Raw genomic sequence first — 18,608 nt, 5'->3', positions numbered from 1 at the left:
TTGAACAGCAAGGGTGAAGAAGAGTTTCATTAACACTTGCTGGGGAATTATGTGGGAAGTTTTGAGGGGGCCTTAAAAAAAAAAAAAGACAATTCTTGAGCTTGACTGGTCCCACGATGCATGAAAGATCGAAAGCAAAAACTTCAGTAGGGAAAGAAAACACTGCGGGGACAGGCAGGCGGCTCCGGGGTCCTGATGAGGACATGAGAGTCACCACAGCCCTAATCCCACCCCTCACTCACTCTGCCCCACAGCAGCATTTGCTGCACTACCACGGCTGACGTCAGCTCTCAGAACTGAGAGGAGAGTCAGAACAGCACAGTTCTATAAAAATTATGTCTGAGTTCCAATTACATATTCAACAGCAGTCTATTGGGAGTTGATGTTTCTAAAAAGATGTAAATCAAATCAGAATAAAGTATCAAGACATTGTTTGCAGAATGAATGAGTGAGGTTTAATGGAGTTTTACAAAAGGGAAAAGATTCCAGAAAGCAGTTGGTTTAAAGTGTATTGTAATGGTTTTTTGTGGAGGTGGGGAGAGAGAGGGAGAGAGAGGGAGAGGGAGAGGGGGAGAGGGAGAGGGGGAGAGAGAGAGAGAGAGAGAGAGACAGAGAGAGACAGAGAGAGACAGAGAGAGACAGAGAGAGAGACACGGAGTGGGAGGGGGGAACGCGGGTGCAGGATGGAGACTAAACAGACAATAGGAGAAAAGAGCTCACACTTCACACATCTGGGAGAGGGGACGGCCCATAATCAGTTTTGCTCTTTTAAGAAATTACCTAAAACATGAAACTTTCTGCTGCCCAAAGGCAGCTTTCTCTGGTTAGATCGTTTCATTAATTTTGGTTTTTCATTTACCTCTGTGGTTGGAATCTGGTCCCCCGTGGCACGCTGAAAATAGCCCTCAGAACTGACTTTCTTCACGGTAGTGTCACCCCATTTTCACGTGTTCTGAAAGATGTTGCCAAGGGCTCTTCGCTGTGAATCTAGGCTGTGGCGCCCTTGCTGGAGGGGCTCCTGGCAGCCTGAGTCCTCCTGAGTGTCATTTGGGCTCTTTTGCGCCGTGTGGTTGACAGGTTGGCGCTGAGGCGCTCTGGCTCTCTCTGGCTCAAGCAGCTGCGTGTTTGTCTCTTACTGGGCTCACTGGTCACCATCCCAACGCTGTGAATCCGGAACTCAACTGTCAAAAAATTCCAGCCCCCGGAAAGCAGCCGGGAAAACCAAAACGTGGACAAAAAGCCTCAGGTCCACATATGTGACCCAAAGACCAGGTGTTCCCGCCCTTGCCCTGTGGTCAAGGTGAGAGACCTCCAAGCTTGCTGAGAGCCTGCGGACCTTAGTTTATGTACGATTCTAACCTTCTTGCTGTAAAGGTGCTCAGGCCACAACAGTTTGTTGTGCTGCCAGACCTGCGCCAGCTGGGAGCTGCTGAGGAAAGGACAGTCACATGCCTTCAAGAGCGTGATGAAAACAGAGAAATCTGGGGCCTTTCATGTCAACACAAATGGTTCTGTACGCTTGGATCGACGTGCTTCCCCTGCCAATTAATCCCCCCAATGTGACTGGGGCGCCGGACAGAAGGGGGAATTTTCACAGCCTTAGATACTTGCAAAAGTGGTGAGATTACGAGCGAGGTTTTTATCTTTGGTGTATTTTTGCAATATTTTTCAAAAAGTTTTAACGGAAAAAGTTTCCTCTCCGGGGCTATGGCAAGGGAGGGGCTTCTGCAGGCCTGGAATGTTCTTTCCCTGGACCCCTAGGTGGCTGCAGATCTCTGCCCGGATGTCCCCTCCTGAAGCGACCTGCCCTGACCCTCGCCCACCCGAGACATCCGCCCCTCAGCTGCCTCCACGCCCCTCAGACTGTGCGTCTCCTTCCCTGCGCCTTGCCCTCTCTGCAGGGTTCCTTTCTGTCATCTGACCTCCCCACCGCTAAATAGACACGGGCTTCCAAGGGCTGGCGCTCTGGCCCTTGGATGGCGCCTGGCCAGCGGCAGGTGGCCACACGGACGGTACGATCCCCCTCATGGCTGCCAGCACTGCCACCCACAGGTCTAGAGAAAGCAGGTCTTGTGTTCCCCCCATAGGCGTGGGCACCGTTAAGACCCGTTACATCCTGGGTTCACAGTCGACTTCTGATGCTTGGGTGGCCTTGGGTGGGATACTTAGTGTGTGTGTGCCTCAGTTTCTCTATCTGTACGATGGGGACAATGCTGGTGCCTATCACATGTGTCATGAGGATTAAATGAATTGATATGTGAAAACACTTAGCACAGCCCCTACCTCCCTGCTATGATTACTAGTTCTCAGAGGATTATACTACGATTACTACAACTGCTATCACTATCACCATGACTACTGCAGCTACTACAGTTGCTATAGTTACCATCATTATGGCTGCCTTCAGTAAAACTCCCCACACCCTAACTGAGTCAGGAAGAATACCGGCACTGGAGCCAGACGGTCCTGGCTGCGTGAGCTAAGTCGCTTCCCCACTCTGAGTTTCTGTTTCTTCTTCCATGAAGTGGGGGGAAGCACGGCACCTGCCTCCGGGGATTAGTGTGAGGATTAATGAGATAAAGCAGCTACAGTGCTTGGTGGAGCGCCTGACACAACGTCCTGATGTCAGAGATGAAGGCCCTTGAGAACAGGGAGACTGCCTTTGTTTCCCTGGTTCCAGCCCTGGCTCCGTGCACGTGGACGCAGTAAACCAAGGAGATGTTCGGAGCTGAGATCCCAGGGCTGGGGCGCCCACGGGGAGGCGGGTCCATGTGGTTGCCTCTCTTTCTCTCTCTCTGCTCTCCCTGCCCCCCTTCCCTTCCGCGTCGCCTGCTGGGACTGCCTTGTAGTCACACCTTGTCCTCAGGGGTCTGGTATCACCATTCACACCTCCATGGGATTTCAATCAACACAGCATCACCTTTAGAGTAACTACGGGGGGCCCCTTTCCCATATTTTAGGACTAAGAAGTTCCTGATGAAAGGATTTCAGGTAAGCAGGCGCGAGGGCTGTTTAATTAAAACGCTGCGGGGGGGGGGGGGGGGGAGACCGCCAGCCTGGCCTGTGCAGGATGGTCCCTACCCTACCCCCAACGTCCTAGACAAGAGTAAGACTGCGGTGTGGCCTTGAAGGGAAGGTCAGACTGCCTTTGTCATGTGTGTTGGTCAATGTTTAACCAAGGGCCCAAGGCCAACCTCAGGGCAAAGGGTTCCTGAAAGTTCTATAGTCACTGCGAACTGAACTCATAAAAGGGCCTTGTTTCTTTTCCTCGATCAGCCCACACCTGGGGCTCCACTTCATTCTTTTGACCTCAGTGGAGAGGGGCTCTTCCAGGCCAGCCTTGCTCCCGGCCCCCCTCCCTTCCGGAGCTTCCCCAGTCCAGAGCCGAGGCTAGCCGTCCTATATGGTACTGTCCTATGGACTGGGAAAGGCGCCCCTCTGGGCCAGTGCAGACCTGCAGGCCTAGGGCTTGGCGAGCTGACTGCCGTGCCTTTCGTACAAAGAAAAAGGAGCCCCTTGCTTCAGACGGGGGAGCACACAGCTTGTATTTTTTAGCTCCACTTGAAAGCCAGCTGCTTTGGGCAGGGCACAAACGGCACCACTGTCTGTGGCAGCCCTGCCTTGAACACCCAATCTACCGGCCTTGAAAACTCAGTGGTGTAATCTCTGGCTGGCCATGCAGTTATGCACCTCAAAAACAGCCAGGCTGCTAAACTGCAGGCGGAAAGAAAAAAATCACAAAGAAAAGCAACGGCACGGAATGAAATCCCCTCAAACCAAACGTGTGTTAAGAACCTGCTCCTGTAAGCATGCCTCCTCCCGATTCACTGTCTCTAAACGGCTCTGGGAACGTTGCCTCCATGAGTTTCATGTTATGCAAACCATACTTGAAAAAGCTCTTCTCAATGCTTAGTGGCTTGAGATTTAATTTCCGGGTGATGCTGTGTCCACTGTTGCATTTCCCCGGGTCTGGCTTTCCTGTGTGGCCTTATCGCGAAGTCCTGGAGGCTGAAAGGAACTCTTTCTTGAGCCTCGTCTGTTTGACATCCGTGTATTGACCGGTGAAGTGTAAACAGATGAACAACAACAGTGGTTTCAAGAAAAATTGGAGCGTATCATAAAAAAATGGAGAATCTCAAAACCAGAGCTGCAGAAGATGCCTCCGGATAAACATTCCAAATCACCACCGCCCCCCTGCATCCAAACGTTTCCCAGGGCTTGAAAGCTCCTTCTCCTCTTGTTTTCCTTCCTTCCCTCCGTCCACCTGCAAGACCCCTCGGCATGGGTCAGCGTGGCCCCCCTGCCTCACGCCTTTCCTCTCCTGCATCTCAGCTCACCCCCTCCCCATCCGTGCCCCTCTGCCCTGTTTCCCTGCTCCGCGGTGCTGAGCCATCATGTTCAGACCAGAGGCTCCTGAGTTCAAACCCGGCCCTGCTGGCTGAGGTCCACACTGGTGACTTTGGCCGAATGGCTTAACTTTGAGTCAACATTCTTGTTCCTTCCCTGCAAAGTGGGAAGAATACGAGCCCGCACTTCAAAGAGCTGCTTCAGGATCAAAGGAGATCCCGTATGCAAAGTGGTTATCAAAGTGCTGGGCGCATAGTAAATGCTCAGTTAAGTAAAATGGTAATGACTACTTTTATTGCCACTTCTCATTTTTGTATGACGTTCAACGTCGAATTTAACGTCTTGAGTGTACTTGGTGAACGATGGTATCTTCCCATTACTGTTTTTTAAGGGAAAATACATACAAATGTAAGAGGCCCATGCAAGGAACAGATGCATCTTGCCCAAAAATTTACACAACGGAGAAAAGTAGAAAAGTAAAAAATGGAAACGCCGTCCTCCTCACACTTCCAACAAGAGGTAAGTGACGCTTGTGTCTGCTGGGCATCCTTCTCAGGCGCGCGCGCGTGTGTGATCTTTATAACAGGATTACGCTGAATGCACTGCCTGCACCTCGTGATGTCCATATTCTGCAGGTGGACGATGTTTATGTTGCTTCACAGCGATGTGTACCTGAAAAGTGACCTGCTGGCCCAGCCCTGTGTCTGGGATTCGTGCCGATGAGACATCAGAATGAGGGCTTGTTTTCTTGGTCGCTTTCACATGGGGACGCCTTCTTCTCTTACAGAGGAAAGCGTGCATGCGTTTCCCTCCATCGAATACCTGGCATGAAGATTCTGTGGCAGAGGAGGTGGCTCTTGCTACTTTGGGCTAAATCTCCACGGCAGGACCCTGGGTTAGACGTGGAGGGATCGTGCCCTTGGTCTCAGCTTCCCTTTAGTGTCATATGCTAGAGCAATTCTGGCCAAGAATAATGCTGAGAAAAAAGAGCTTCTGAATCAGTATAAAAACAGTTATTTTGCAAAAGGGCAAAACTGAAAAAAAATTGTTTTAAAAAGCTTAACAGTTATAGAAATGTGTCGCCTAAAATACTTTGTAACGGTTTGTGGGACTGTTCTGAGCCACATTATGAAAGGACCCTGTGCGAGAGTTTTCAAGGGCAACCTACAAACCAACGCTGAGCCTAAGCGCACGCCCGGCCCACCCTGGAGATGTCACAACACACGGCTCCCAGGGCCGCCCCATGCTGGACCTGCGGGGACCCGGCTGTGGCCTTCCAGCCTCATGTTAGGAGGACCGACAGAGAATTCGCTCTTGGAGCGGCTGCCACCTCCGCTTGCGCCTCTGGCCCCAGCGCATGCTCTGAAAAGCTGGAATCTTAAAGGAAAGTTTTGCACTTTGATTAAGAAGAAGAAAAAGGTCCACCCACCACTTCCTCAATTTTCACAGCTCTTTCACCACTGGGAATGATGAAGATGAGGTATAAATAGACACAGTCATGATTTGTTACTTAGCAAGCACTCCAAGGGCCATGCGCGAGTGTACTCCCCTGAATTTAGAGCTTATCTCTCAGCTGTCTTAAGCTTGTCCTAGACATTTGAACCCCCAGCCCTCTTCTGTGTGGGCCAACCTTCAATCCCTCCTCCCCAGCCCAGACCCTGCTCAGCTCTGCTCCCAGATCTCTCCCCCTTCGAAAGATGGAGACTGAGCTGCAAATTCTTAATCTTTGTATGAGCTGTAAATATGAATTGATTTAATCTTCCCAACAACCCCACATGGGTAGGTACCAGCATCATCACCACCATCACCACCACCATCATCACCATCATCATCACCATCATTACCACCATCACGTCATCATCACCATCATCACCATCATCACCACCATCACCATCATCACCACCATCACCGTCATCATCACCATCATCACCACCATTACCATCACCATAATCATCACCACCATCATCATCACCATCATCACCACCATCACTGTCATCATCACCATCACCACCACCATCACCATCATCATCACCACCATCATCATCACCACCATCATCATCACCATGACCATATCACCATCATCACCCCCATCATCGTCATCACCATCACCATCACCATCATCACCATCATCATCACCATCATCACCACCATCATCACCATCATCACCACCATCATCACCCCCATCATCATAATCACGTCCAGTAAGTTGCCCGGAGTTAGTGTGATTGGCAGAATAACACCCCCCCAAAGATGTCTGCACTGTGATCCCCAGAGCATGTGCCCTGCCGTGGCACAAGGGACCTTGCACATGTGGTTAAGGATTTGAGGTGAGGAGATTATTCTGGATGGCCCACGTGGCTCAGGATAACCACGAAGGTCTTATACAAGGGAGAGGGAGGCAGGAGGGTCAGAGTCACAGGAAGATGTGAGGACAGAAGCAGAGTCACAGACTGGCAGCCGCTGGCCACGAGGCCACGAGCCAACGATAGCAGGCGCCTCTAGAAACCGTAAAGGACAAGGAAACAAACTCCGCCCTGGAGGCCCCGGAAGGAGCACAGCCCTGCCCACACCCTGATTTTAGCCCGGCGCGACCCGTGTCAGACTTCTGACTCCCAGAATTCTGAGATAATACATCGGTGCTGTTTCAATCTGCTAAAGTTGTGGTCACACGTTATGGCAGCAACAGAAGTTGAATGGATAAGAGAATGACTTTACAACCCGAATATCCTGCTTTGTAACCCGATGCCCCTCTTGGAGCAGGGAGACTCCCCGTGATGCCAGCCACCTGCTGTCTGCACCACGGGGCCGACCCCCAGTCCCCTGTACCCCCTGACCCCCAAGAAGGTTGTGTGAGACCGTGTTCCAGCCACATGCTGCACTGAGGACAGCCCTGTGCTCAGCCAGGTGGGGAGCTGACTTTTGAACTATGGCCTAGTGGGATGTGGGAAAAGTGACTTTTGCCCATGTCTGAGCAAACAGAACAGAACAGAGGAAAATGGCCCCCGAGGGCTCTGGGTGTGTGTGGGGGGAGGGGAGGTCCAAGCCCCGTTGCCTCTTCCTTCCCAGAGGCAGGCACCTTCCCTCACAAAGGGTGAAATGAATGTCCCTCTTGGTTCACAGCTGCTCAGACCGGATCTTTCACATTAAAAAAAAAAAAAAAAATGCAGAGGGGACAAAAGAAAAGAAAGGAAAACCAGAAGCTGGGGAGCCGGAGGGCAGGGAGGAAATGCAGTGCCTCCAGAGGCCCTGGCCTGACCTTGAGGGACACGGGGCTCTGGGTGGCCTGGCCGCACGACCCCTTGTGGAGGTCACAGGGTGACCTGGCAGCCGCGGTGGCCTCTGAGATTCTGCAGAGCTCCTGCCAGTGGTGGGCCGGGGACACGCCAGCTCTAGGAAGAATCTGAGGCAGAGGAACTTGGTAGAAACCCAACTTCTCTAAAAATATTAAAAGCCTGTGGCCCACAGAGTCTGATTGCGAGGCCCCTCGGGCCCCGACAGCCAGGTCCCTGACGGTTGAGACCCAGCGTGGTCCTGGCATTGAGCAATAATAGGGCTCTGCCCTGGCCCCGTACCCACCGGCTGCCCCGCCACGCTCCCACGAAAGGCGGGGCGAGGCGAGGCCGCTGCCGGCGTGCCTGTGTGCCCTCGCGTGCCGGGGTGCAGGCCAGCCAGCGGCTCCACAGCACTCCTCGAGGCCCGGGGTCCCAGGCTGCCCCTGGGTGGTCTCCCCTCCAAGGACAGTCAGAAGAGCCCTCGGCTGGGCCCCAGCTGAGGTCCGCGAGGGGACAGATGGTAGTGATGGAATAAGGAATTTATTGAGCTCTTACTATGTGCTGGGCCCTGGTCTTAAGCATATCATTGCACCAATCCACGGAACCCGTGAGCCTGTGAGATAAGAACTACTTTTAGTCCCACTGAATGGAGCAGAACTGAAGTCCAGAGAGGTGAAGTCATTTTCCTGAGGCCACACAGCATTGGGGCAAAGAGGGAGGAAGCCTGGATCCACGACCGAGGCCCGAATACTCCATTCCACGCCTCGTGCGAGAGTACCAGCCCGAGGCGCCTGGGCAGGTGTGGCCTCAGCAGGGGGGCCCTTCCTCTCGCCCCTTGGCCCTCTTGACGCTTCTAAACCATCTGACGACCTTGCAGGGAGGCCTGAGACGGCTGTGGCTGCGCTGAAGGCCCTGAGGGATGGGAGCCACGTGGGGAAGTGGTTGGGCCCTGAGGCCCCCAGCTAGGAATCGCTCTAGTGGGGTTGAAGCAGGCGTCTGCCCGTCTCCGGGGTCTGGTCCCTTCTGCTACTCTCCAGGGTGTCTCGCCGAGGCCCCCAGCTCTGGGATACAGGGGACGCCCGCCCTTGCAGCGCGGCTCCCTGCTGGTCAGGGCCTCCTGCCGCGCCGGAAGGGCAGCAGGGCGAGCGGCTTTCCTGCCTGGGGTCTGGCTGTGCAGCTGCCCGGGTGCGGTCCCCGGCCCTGCTGCGCTTCCTCCCATGAGGAGGGGGGCTGCACCCGCGCTGGCCACGTGGGAGCCTGGCCCTACCACCAGCAGGGTCCCTGCCCCTCCGCGCCCGGGAAGAAGGACGGAGTCCTCGCTCCCCTGAGCCCTCGCGGCCTCCCCTTCTGGGCCATCTGGTGGCGTCTGGCACGATGGGGACAGTGACACGAGTGGCCCCAGCTCCTGGGGAGCCAGGTGGGAACAGTGGTGCCCGGCCTGGGGAGGTCTGCAGTGTGGGGCTCACCTGCCAGTCCCCCGACTTTCTAGTCGCGGGACCTACCAGTGTTCTCAGTGCCGTGGTGTCCTTGTCAGGGACGTGGCGACAAAGTAACAGCCTCTGCCTCATGAGATTTGGTGCCGAGCCAGCACCTCCTAAGCGCTCCCTGTGTGTAGCTGTGATTGGCACCTCAAAGGAGGGGCGGAGGTGTTCGGAGCTGTGCCTTAGTCAGGAATCGATAGCTTTCAGCAGCCCCGTCATCCCATTTTGCAGAGGGGGAAATCGAGGCTCCCGTGTTCAGATCTGAGGAAGGATCAGGCTCCTGGCGTAGGTACTGAGCCCACTTTGTCCTCTTTTTCTGCCCTTTTGAATGTCAAGGAAGCCAGTTTGCCCCGAATATTTCACCTGCAGAAAAATTGAGCGCAGAGTCTCGGCACAAACACCACGACACCCTGCCCTGGTGAGGGTTAGATGTTGCTGCGTGAATGTCCGCTCACGTTGGACACGTCCTGGGACCGGCTTCTTTCTGTTGAGGGGAAGCTTGGAGCAGGAAAGGGAACCAGCAGGGCTGCTAAAACCTGCCAGAGAAGACAGTGTGGAGACTGGGTCCCTGGCTCTGGCGCTGGAGGCCCTGGGTTCAAACCCTGGTCTTGCTTGTAGCTGAGACATCGTCTCCGGTGTAGACAACCACCTTTTGCTTCCGTTTACCTGTCTGCACGGGGCTCTCGTGAGAATAGTACTGGTATTACCATCTATTTTCTACACGGCAGATAACTAGCCTTTAACCCACGTGAGTTCCTGTTACTCTCTTGATCAACCCTCTCATTTTGCAGACAGGGAAACTGAGACCTAGACAGAGGAAGGGATCTTTATGAGGCCATCTGGTCTTAGCAACAGCGGGATTGACGGAGCTGAGACAGAACCTTATCCCTCTGAATGAAGGGAGGTTTGCTTTAGGGTCTGTTTCTTAGGAATCAGCTGTGTGGCCTCAGGAACAGCACTTAACCACTCTGGTTCTCATTTCCTCGCGTGTAATACTACCACCCCTACCGTCCCCTAGCACTGCCAGCCCGGATCACGTTTTCACACTGAGATGGAGGAAAGTTTTCAAAGAAGTTTCTTTGGGGCCATGTGTGCCTAGGAAATACACTGAGAAAATGACACAACTAAATGATATCGACTGTTTACTTGAATCACTCCCGTAGTTTCTTTTTCCCTTGACCTGTGGGTTAGAGGCAGTAAGCATTTATTTCTCGACTGGCATAAAGTAACTTTTCTTTTATTTCCAAATGTTATATGGGCTCAATGCAGGAAGTCTAGAAAGGAAGGAAAACAGAAAGTTAGAGGGAAAAGAAAAAAAAAAAAAGCAAGATGGAGAATTAAAAAAAACCCCTCAAAACAAAAAGAAAGTGAAAAGGAAAGTGAAGCAAACGTTTATTACCAGATGGGGGGCCCTGTCATAAAACCTCCGCATCTCTGGCGAATGCTGTCCTGGTCCGGGTTGAACAGCCATGAAACCCCAGGGTGTTGCCCTCCCCAGAGCATCCTGGAGCCTGCTGAAGGAAATCCTCATTTTCTAGAACCTTCTTCTGCACACCAGACGCCCAGTCACCCATGAAGTGGATTGGTGCAGCCCTGGCCTGGCCTCTGGGACATGCATGTCCACAGGACAGAGCACGGGGTTCAAGGCGCGTTAGGCCCAGACGGCCTGGGCTATCCCCCTTTCCGCGTGGATTTTCAAGGTGACCTTGAAAGAGTTTCCTGGCTTCTGTGTGACTCGCCTCCCTCATCTGTGGGACGGGGATCCTTCTAAGTCGATAAATGTGTCGTGCTCAGGACAGAGGACTTTGCACACGGTGGTGGCTACTGTGACTTTAGATCCAGCCCAATCATTCACGTAATGAAAAGCAGTTGCCTTAGGAACACAGCGTGGGAAGGTTCATGAAAGCAGCCCGTGGAAACTCAAGCAGCCCTTCCCTCAAGGGCCTGTGTCTGGTCTCGTCCAAGAACAAGTGGGAAGAGGCAGGGCCACTCCCGGTTTGGTGGACACTGTTGGCTTATATTTTACCAGTGAAGAAATGCCGAAACGGGGTTGCACAACCAGACAGAAGTTTAACCTCCTGGGGTGGAAGTCTTCTTGAAAAGCTGTGGCTGTGGGTATGGAGGCCTCGATGAGTCTGAGATGGACGTACCTGGTGAGTGGGGCGCTGGCCCGCTGCCTCCCCCCGGCACCCCTGGCCGCCGCCCCGCTGTGTGAGGCTCTGGCAGTGCGGCCGCTCCGTCTCAGAAGCTGAACCCTGTCCGGCGCACGGTAGGTGCCAGGAAGATGCCGAGCGAGACCATGAACAAATGGATGCGTGAACGGGATCCCTTCATGGGAGAAGGGGCAGAGACAAGAAGCGTTATCCACGCTTATCACGTCGGATAAGGGGACAGCTGTCCCCCGGGCCTGCGGGCACTTATCCACCGGCCTCTGCTGGCAGTATTTGCTCAACTTTCTCTTTTCTTTTCACTTTCGATCTTCCCTTGCAATTCAAAGTCCAGATGACAAACAGGGCAGGGCCACAGAGAGGGACAGGCCTCGGGAAAATGTCTGGAGGCTGCTGGCTGGGAGCTTGGGTCCCGACCCTGCGGCGCTGGGATGGGTCCTGAGGGTCTCTCACTGCCCTCTGTCTTCTTTTCCGGATAACCAAGTGACGGCAGCAGAGGACACCTGGTGTGTGAGACGCGGGAAGCCCTTTTTGCCCAGCGCGCTCTCGTAATCCCCGCCCCCCAACCCTGCCAACAGACGACCCGGGAGCTCCGGCCAACTCCAGACGGTGCCTGGGGTCGCTGGGAAGGCACAGGGGCCGCTGGAACGGCAGCCATGCAATGGCCTCTCCAGATTCCTGGGACCCCAGGGCCTCCAGGATCCCCAGGGAAGCAGCACCCCCTGCTGGCTGGTGCACCCCTTTCCCTCCCATTCCCCTGCCCTGAAACTAGAGGACGTCTTCTCCCCTCCAGCCCACACACTGCGCGCCTTTGGGGCTGCAGGACATGCCACAGGGCATCCGTGGGGTGGATGATTTTTACAGATGCGGCCCCTCAAGGACACACAAACGACCCTACAATTCCACTCCCAGGTTCCCAAGAAATTTCCACCCGGGGCCCGTCAGGTGACACGGGTGAGGATGTTTAAGGCACACGCAGGGGGCGCAGAGGTCTCCTGGTGGCCGTCAGGGAGGGGCAGCCCACGTGAGGGCGTGCGTGCAGGCAGACTGGATGGAGAGGCAGCAGGACAGGTGAATTTACAACAAAAAACAAACAAACAAACAAACAAACAGAATGAGAGTACCTTACAAAGCCATGCATTTACCGGAAATGAACGTGCGGGTAAATACTAAGGGGAAATCGACAGAAATCATGAATGGTTTCACTGCTTTTTTTTTTTAACCTACAAAAATGAGGATATCATGTCGCGTGACCTTACAAAATTGAGGTGTATTTACAGAAAAGAGAACAGAGCGATGAGAACGGAGAATCTATACTACATGCATGAATAACAACGTGGGTGACGGTCCAAACAGCATATGCAGTAAAATAGGACAGAAACGAAGCAGTCCACACTATGGTTCCGTTTTACAGAGCTCAAAACCAGGCAAAATGGGTCTATGTTATTGGAGGCTACGGTAGGGTTCCCCTTGGGGGGCACTGGCGGCGTTAATAGCGTACCAGTTCTTCACGCGGTGCTGTTACACGGGTGCCCAAGGTGTGCAGATCCAGGGAGCTCATGGTTTGCGTGCTTTTCTGTACCTGGGCCCCCCTTCCAGAAAAGCTCCGGAGAGTACGCCTCTAAAGGGAGAACGGGCGTTTACAGGAAAATTCAGGAACAGCAGTCTTTGCGTTCAGCGTGGTGAGGAACTGCCCAGGATGGGGAGGGAACGAGATGGGAAAACGCCCAGACCTCTCTCCTCTGCCTCCTGGGCATCCCAGGGGAAAAGCAAGGCCCCCGCTGACTGCAGAGTCCCCCAGCCCCTCCCCAAGCTCCCCGCTGCACCCCTGCACTGCAGGGGCCCAGCCCTGGCAGTAGGAAAGGAGGAAAGTCCGCACTGGTTTCTTTTTCTTGCCACCGAAGGAGCGGCAGGTATTTGTTCCTGAAACTCAGGACAGCTAATTTTACACTGTGAGCGAGATACTGCAGGGAGAGACGACACGGATGGCTGGGGGGTCGGATCCGACAGCTGGGAGTGATGCTGGGGGCTGGAGAGAGGGGTCCTCTGTCCGCCTGCAAAGCGGGGGAAGCTGGGTCTGTCGGACACGGTAGCTCAGAGTCTCCTGGATCTCAGTTTATACCCTCAGGCTGGGATTAAGAGCTACTGGGTGTGTTCTGGGCTCTGTCATTCACTGGGTCTTCTGGACCTCAGTTTCCGCATTTCTAGTGGGGGGTGTCCATCAAATGATGCCTAAGGACCCAAAGTGTACATCACTGTGTCCCATCTTTACTTTGCCTTCCTGTTATTTCAGGGGACCGATCACATCCCAAGAGCAGAAAATGTCATCCTGTGCTTGGTTATTAGAAGTAAAACAAACGGAAAAGCATGCTAATTACTTCCTATTTCTCCTCCCCTCACACCGCGAGCTCACGTGGAGGCTGCCAAGGCTTTGAGCACAGACGACACTGAAGGAAGGCTTGGAGCTCAAAACTGGGTCCTTTACAACAAATGACGCCACATCTAAAAAGAGTTCATGGGCTTCCCTGGTGGCGCAGTGGTTGAGAGTCCGCCTGCCGATGCAGGGGACACGGGTTCGAGCCCTGGTCTGGGAAGATCCCACATGCCCTGGAGCAACTAAGCCCGTGAGCCACAACTACTGAGCCTGCACGCCACAACTGAGCCCGAGTGCCACAACTACTGAAGCCCGTGCGCCTAGAGTCCGTGCTCCGCAACAAGAGAAGCCGCCACAACGAGAAGCCCGCGCGCTGCAACGAACACCCAATGCAGCCAAAAATAAATAAAATAAATAAATAAATTTATAAAAAATTATTAAAAAGAGTTCATTTCACCATAATTAACTTATGACTTGTATAATCATCCAACATGCTTCCAAAGCTCTCAGAACAGCCAAAGGACATAAAAGATTTTTAAAACCTCTGTAAGCAAAGTAACCAATCACATTTATTCACACCAGCAGCATTCTTTGTTCTCCGGGTGGCATACGCGAGTGTAAGCGTGAAAAGGCATAAATAAACCCGCCCTGGAACTCTTCTCTGTGGCCTTTGTTCTTGCTGCCTCACGCTGCACTGCTCAGAAGCTGCCCACCATTCTTAAAAGAGAAAGTGTTATTTTTGATCCCATTTTTCCAGAGGAAGGGGGGTGGCTCATGTGCTTCCCTCTTCCCCCCGCCGCCCACAGACAGTGGTTAAACTGGAAGAACCACTGGATCAACAAGAGCACACAGATGGCCCTGCATGACAAGAATCCTCTCCAGCGCCCTTGGGATGCTGGGAGTTCAGAGCACTGTGATTGTCGTTCTAAATCATGGAACCCCTGCTGGATATGGAAGTGAGCAAAGCAGGAAGGGCGGCAGGACAGGAATGAATTGCCCAGTGGACTGGAGGCCCCAGGGAGGCCAAGGAGCAGGTATGACGCAAGGATTCGAGCCTGCACGTGAGGAGAAGAAACTGTGATCTGAGGTCTGAGGACGCCTGAGTCAGGGATTCTGGAGAGAGAGAAGGGACCCGTGGGTTCCGGAAGCAGCATGGAGAGGAAGGTCAGTGAGAGGAGGAAAGCAAGACACTGAACACAAAGCTCAGCTTGGAGCTTCCTGGCAGCCACGGCAAAAAAGGGAGCATGACAAACTCGCCTAAGGAAAAGCAGACGGTCTTCCCTGTAGGTTTGGAATTCACCTTGAAGGACAGATGGAATTGGGAGGAGAGAGAGTGAGTGAGCAGACAGCATGTGAGCTGGGTGTCCAGATGTTCCTTGAACGAGGGAAGTATCAAAAGGTCTGTGGCTTGCATAACCCCGGGGCCTATGTGTGGGAAACCTCCCAGAAAAGCAGCTTTGTCGCTGTCACCGCAGCCCTTGTAGATCACGGCAGGCGTGATGCCATCCCTGCTCAAGAACACCTGCGAGCCCCCCTGTGTTTATGCGTGGTCTGCACGGAGTGCCACACAGAAGTGTGCTCTGCAGAGCAACTTCGATTAGCCCGAGTTTTCTTGACCTTCACCTATTTTCTTTTCTTTCTTTTACTAGTCACGCCACAGGGCATGTAGGATCCTAGTTCCTCAACCAGGGATCAAACCCTCACCCCTTGCAGTGGAAGTGTGGAGTCCTAACCCCTGGGCCACCAGGGGAGTCCCTTGACCTTCACCTTTTCATTCAAGGCTGGGTTATGTACCATTTTGTGAAGGGCTCTTGGCCTTTGATGGTTGTTTAGGGGGTCGGGGATTTAACCATTTAATCATGTAAGTTGTTCTTTCATGAGATGCTGGCTTCCAGGCCCTTCTGCAGGTGGTGGATCAATGTACGTAATTTCAGGATGGGGGGGAAGGAGGGACGGGGGCCCCTCCTTAAGGCTTCGGCACACAAGTATGGGAGCAGCTGTTGGCAGTGAGTTCTAGGATGGGTAGCACAGAAAGGTAGAAGACTTGGTCCCGCACCAGGCATCATGCTAAAACATTACCTGCTTATCTCCTTCAGTTTCCCCACATCCTAGGGTCCCCATTTTACAGAGGAGGAAGATAGGGGTTTGGTTCGAGAGAACCACCAGGCATGCTTCCCCTACAGTGAGAAAAACGACGCTGAGGACCGCTCCGCACAGCCTCAAGGCGCCTCCCAGTGAAACAGCCGGTCACGCTCCTGCCGCCGACGGCTCGCTGGGAGCCAGGCCCGGCTGGCCGGGGGCCCCGTGAGCCACCCGTGTGATCCCCGCAGCCGCTGTCTCTATATCGCATGGGGAGACAGTGAACTTGGACAGACACACTTGTCCAAGGTCCTGTGGGTTATACGTGGCAAAGCCAGGCCTAGGACTGGGCTTGGAGAGGCCACGTCACATGCCCACGATGCCACAGGATGCAGGTGGCAGGGCTGGAGCACCCAGCACCGTGACCACCGACCCATAATGAACTGTCCGGGGCACCTTCCAGGCACGTTCCTAACCTTTTGAAATGGATGTCATGGAATGAAAACACCATCCCTGGTCACAAGATGTCCCTCGTCATTGCCGTCAAAGCCATAAATACCAGAGGTCTAAGTTAGCAGGTGCTCTCAGAGGCTCTTCGGTTGCGCGCGACAGTCACCGAACGCTTACGGACCTTCCTCCCAAGCAGGGAAGTGTAATGCTCTGTTGACCCTGGCAGGCGAGGCATGGGAGACCTGGCCAGGTGTGCTTGAGGACAGCAGGACCAAGGGCCAGCTACAAAGGGTTCTCGCTTCTCATGTGTGGCAGGACCGGCCCTCTGGCCTCCGGCATCCCCTGCGCTCACACATCTCCCTGGGGGCTGCCGCTGGACTTGCCTGGGGGCCCCTCTCCTCCGGGCCTCTCTTGGACCAGGTCGGAAGGGTGCACTAGACAGAGCATCAGGTACCTCTGATCTTGGATGGAAATGGAGCCGCGACTCTCATCGAGCAGAGAGTCAAACTGAAATATCGATCCAGGCTGGAGGACAGTCTGATGGGCCAGTTCTGTTCTGGGTTCTTCGGTTCAAGAAGCCTGGAGGCTCCGTTCCGGTTTCCCATGGGGGCTTGTTTTTACCATTGTGTTTCTACTTGTGGCTCATTGAAAACACACACACACACACACACACACACACACACACACACACATTTGGGTTTGGGTTTTATTCCTCTGGGATTTGGCAAGTGAAACTGTGGACCTCTGGTCTACTTATTCACTCAACAAACATTTAAGGGGACCTACTATGTGCTAGATAAGTATCTGGAGTATGAAGACGAAGAAAGAGACGAACTGAAGCCTGCAGCCCAGCCACATGCATCCCAGGGAACGCTCGGCAGCCCGCGGGCCTGGAGTGGAACGTCCGCAGTTGGGGACGGGCGGGTGGAACCAGGCTGGTCCTCGCCCCCAGGACCCAGCTGTGATGGGATTTTGAGCTTCGTTCTGCAGGCACTGAGCCCGGGAGATGCCGAGTGCTTCTCCGGGGGGGCGGTCAGCTGCCGCAGATGATATCTGAGTCCTGGTGGAACGCGGACACCAGCACTGTCCATTCTGCAGAGGCCAAAGGAGGAGGCGCCGGGGTTTGGACTGAAGAACGGACCCCGTGGCCCCCACATCATCCCATCTCCCCAGGAAACGGAAACCGAGCACCTGTTCTCAATTTCCCGTGCAGGAGGTGCATACCTGCCCCTGCCCCATTCAGTCACGTAAACACCTGTCTTTAGAAGTTGCAGAAATAGGGGACTTCCCTGGTGGTCCAGTGGGTAAGACTCCACGCTCCCAATGCAGGGGGCCGGGGTTCGACGCCTGGTCGGGGAACTAGATCCCGCATGCCGCAACTAAGAAGCCCACGTGCCGCAACTAAAGATCCCACGTGCCGCAACGAAGACCCGGCACAGCCAAAATAAATAAATAAATAATTTAAAAAAGAAAAGAAGTTGGAGAACTAGAGTGTGGGGTGAAAGCCATAAACATAGCGTGTGGCTTGAGCCAGGAGACAGATTATTTGCTCTGTCGGGACAGTCACGTCTGAAGGCCCTCAGTCCTATAAGAACGACCCCCTAGGAAGCTGTTCTCTGCTTTTTTTCTCTCTTGCAATTAATAACAAGTTCCTCTCCAAGGCTGTGAGCCTCTGGAAGGCGGTTTCTGGGCTGTTCATTTTCCGCGGTCCACACGGGACCCAGGGCCCACCACTTAGTGAGTCATGATGACAGCTGTCACGTGAGATCACCTACTGTGTGCTTCCCACCGAGGCCAGGGTCTGCACTCTGGGGTGGGGCGGTCACCGTCTCCATATGACACCTGGAGTAACTCGCCACGGCTGTGACACCAGCAGTGGCCGGGCCTGGGAACGAAAGACCTGCTGTCTCTTAAAACACAGCAAGACGGTAAATGTGCTAAAAACCATGGAATGGCACACTTGAAAGGGTGAATCCTACAGCAGGTGAATTATGTCTCTATTTTAAAATGCAGTAAAATAGAGAGCATCGTGCCCCCCACAGTGGGCCTTCTGCCCAAGAGGATGGAGGTGCCCGTCTCTTTACCACGGTCACGAATGTCAGCAGAAAGTGTTTAATACATATCAGAGGGAAGGAGGGAAGGATGGATAGCGGGAGGGAGGGAGGGAGGGAGGGGAGGAAAGAAAGAGATGGAAGAGGGAAGCAGGAAGGAAATTCGGGAGAATCAGCTCGAGTCCCAGGTCAGCCACACAGTCCTTGAGAGAACACGTCACTTCTCTCTGGGCCTCAATTTCCTCATTTCAAAGTCCTTTACACCCCTTGTATGGAATCTCAGCTCTGCCTCTAACGTACGTGGGCACGTGACTCTCCCGCCCCGCACCCAGGGTGGGCCTGGGGGGCCTTCAGGAGTGGATGTGGTCCCCGGCCTCCTCCCACCT

This window comes from Aethalodelphis obliquidens, unplaced genomic scaffold (assembly GCF_003676395.1).
Source record: "Aethalodelphis obliquidens isolate GAN/ISIS:26980383/991018 unplaced genomic scaffold, ASM367639v1 scaffold20, whole genome shotgun sequence".
Lineage (NCBI taxonomy): Eukaryota > Metazoa > Chordata > Mammalia > Artiodactyla > Delphinidae > Aethalodelphis > Aethalodelphis obliquidens.
The sequence above is the reverse complement of the archived record's forward strand: the minus strand, read 5'-3'. Positions refer to the sequence as shown.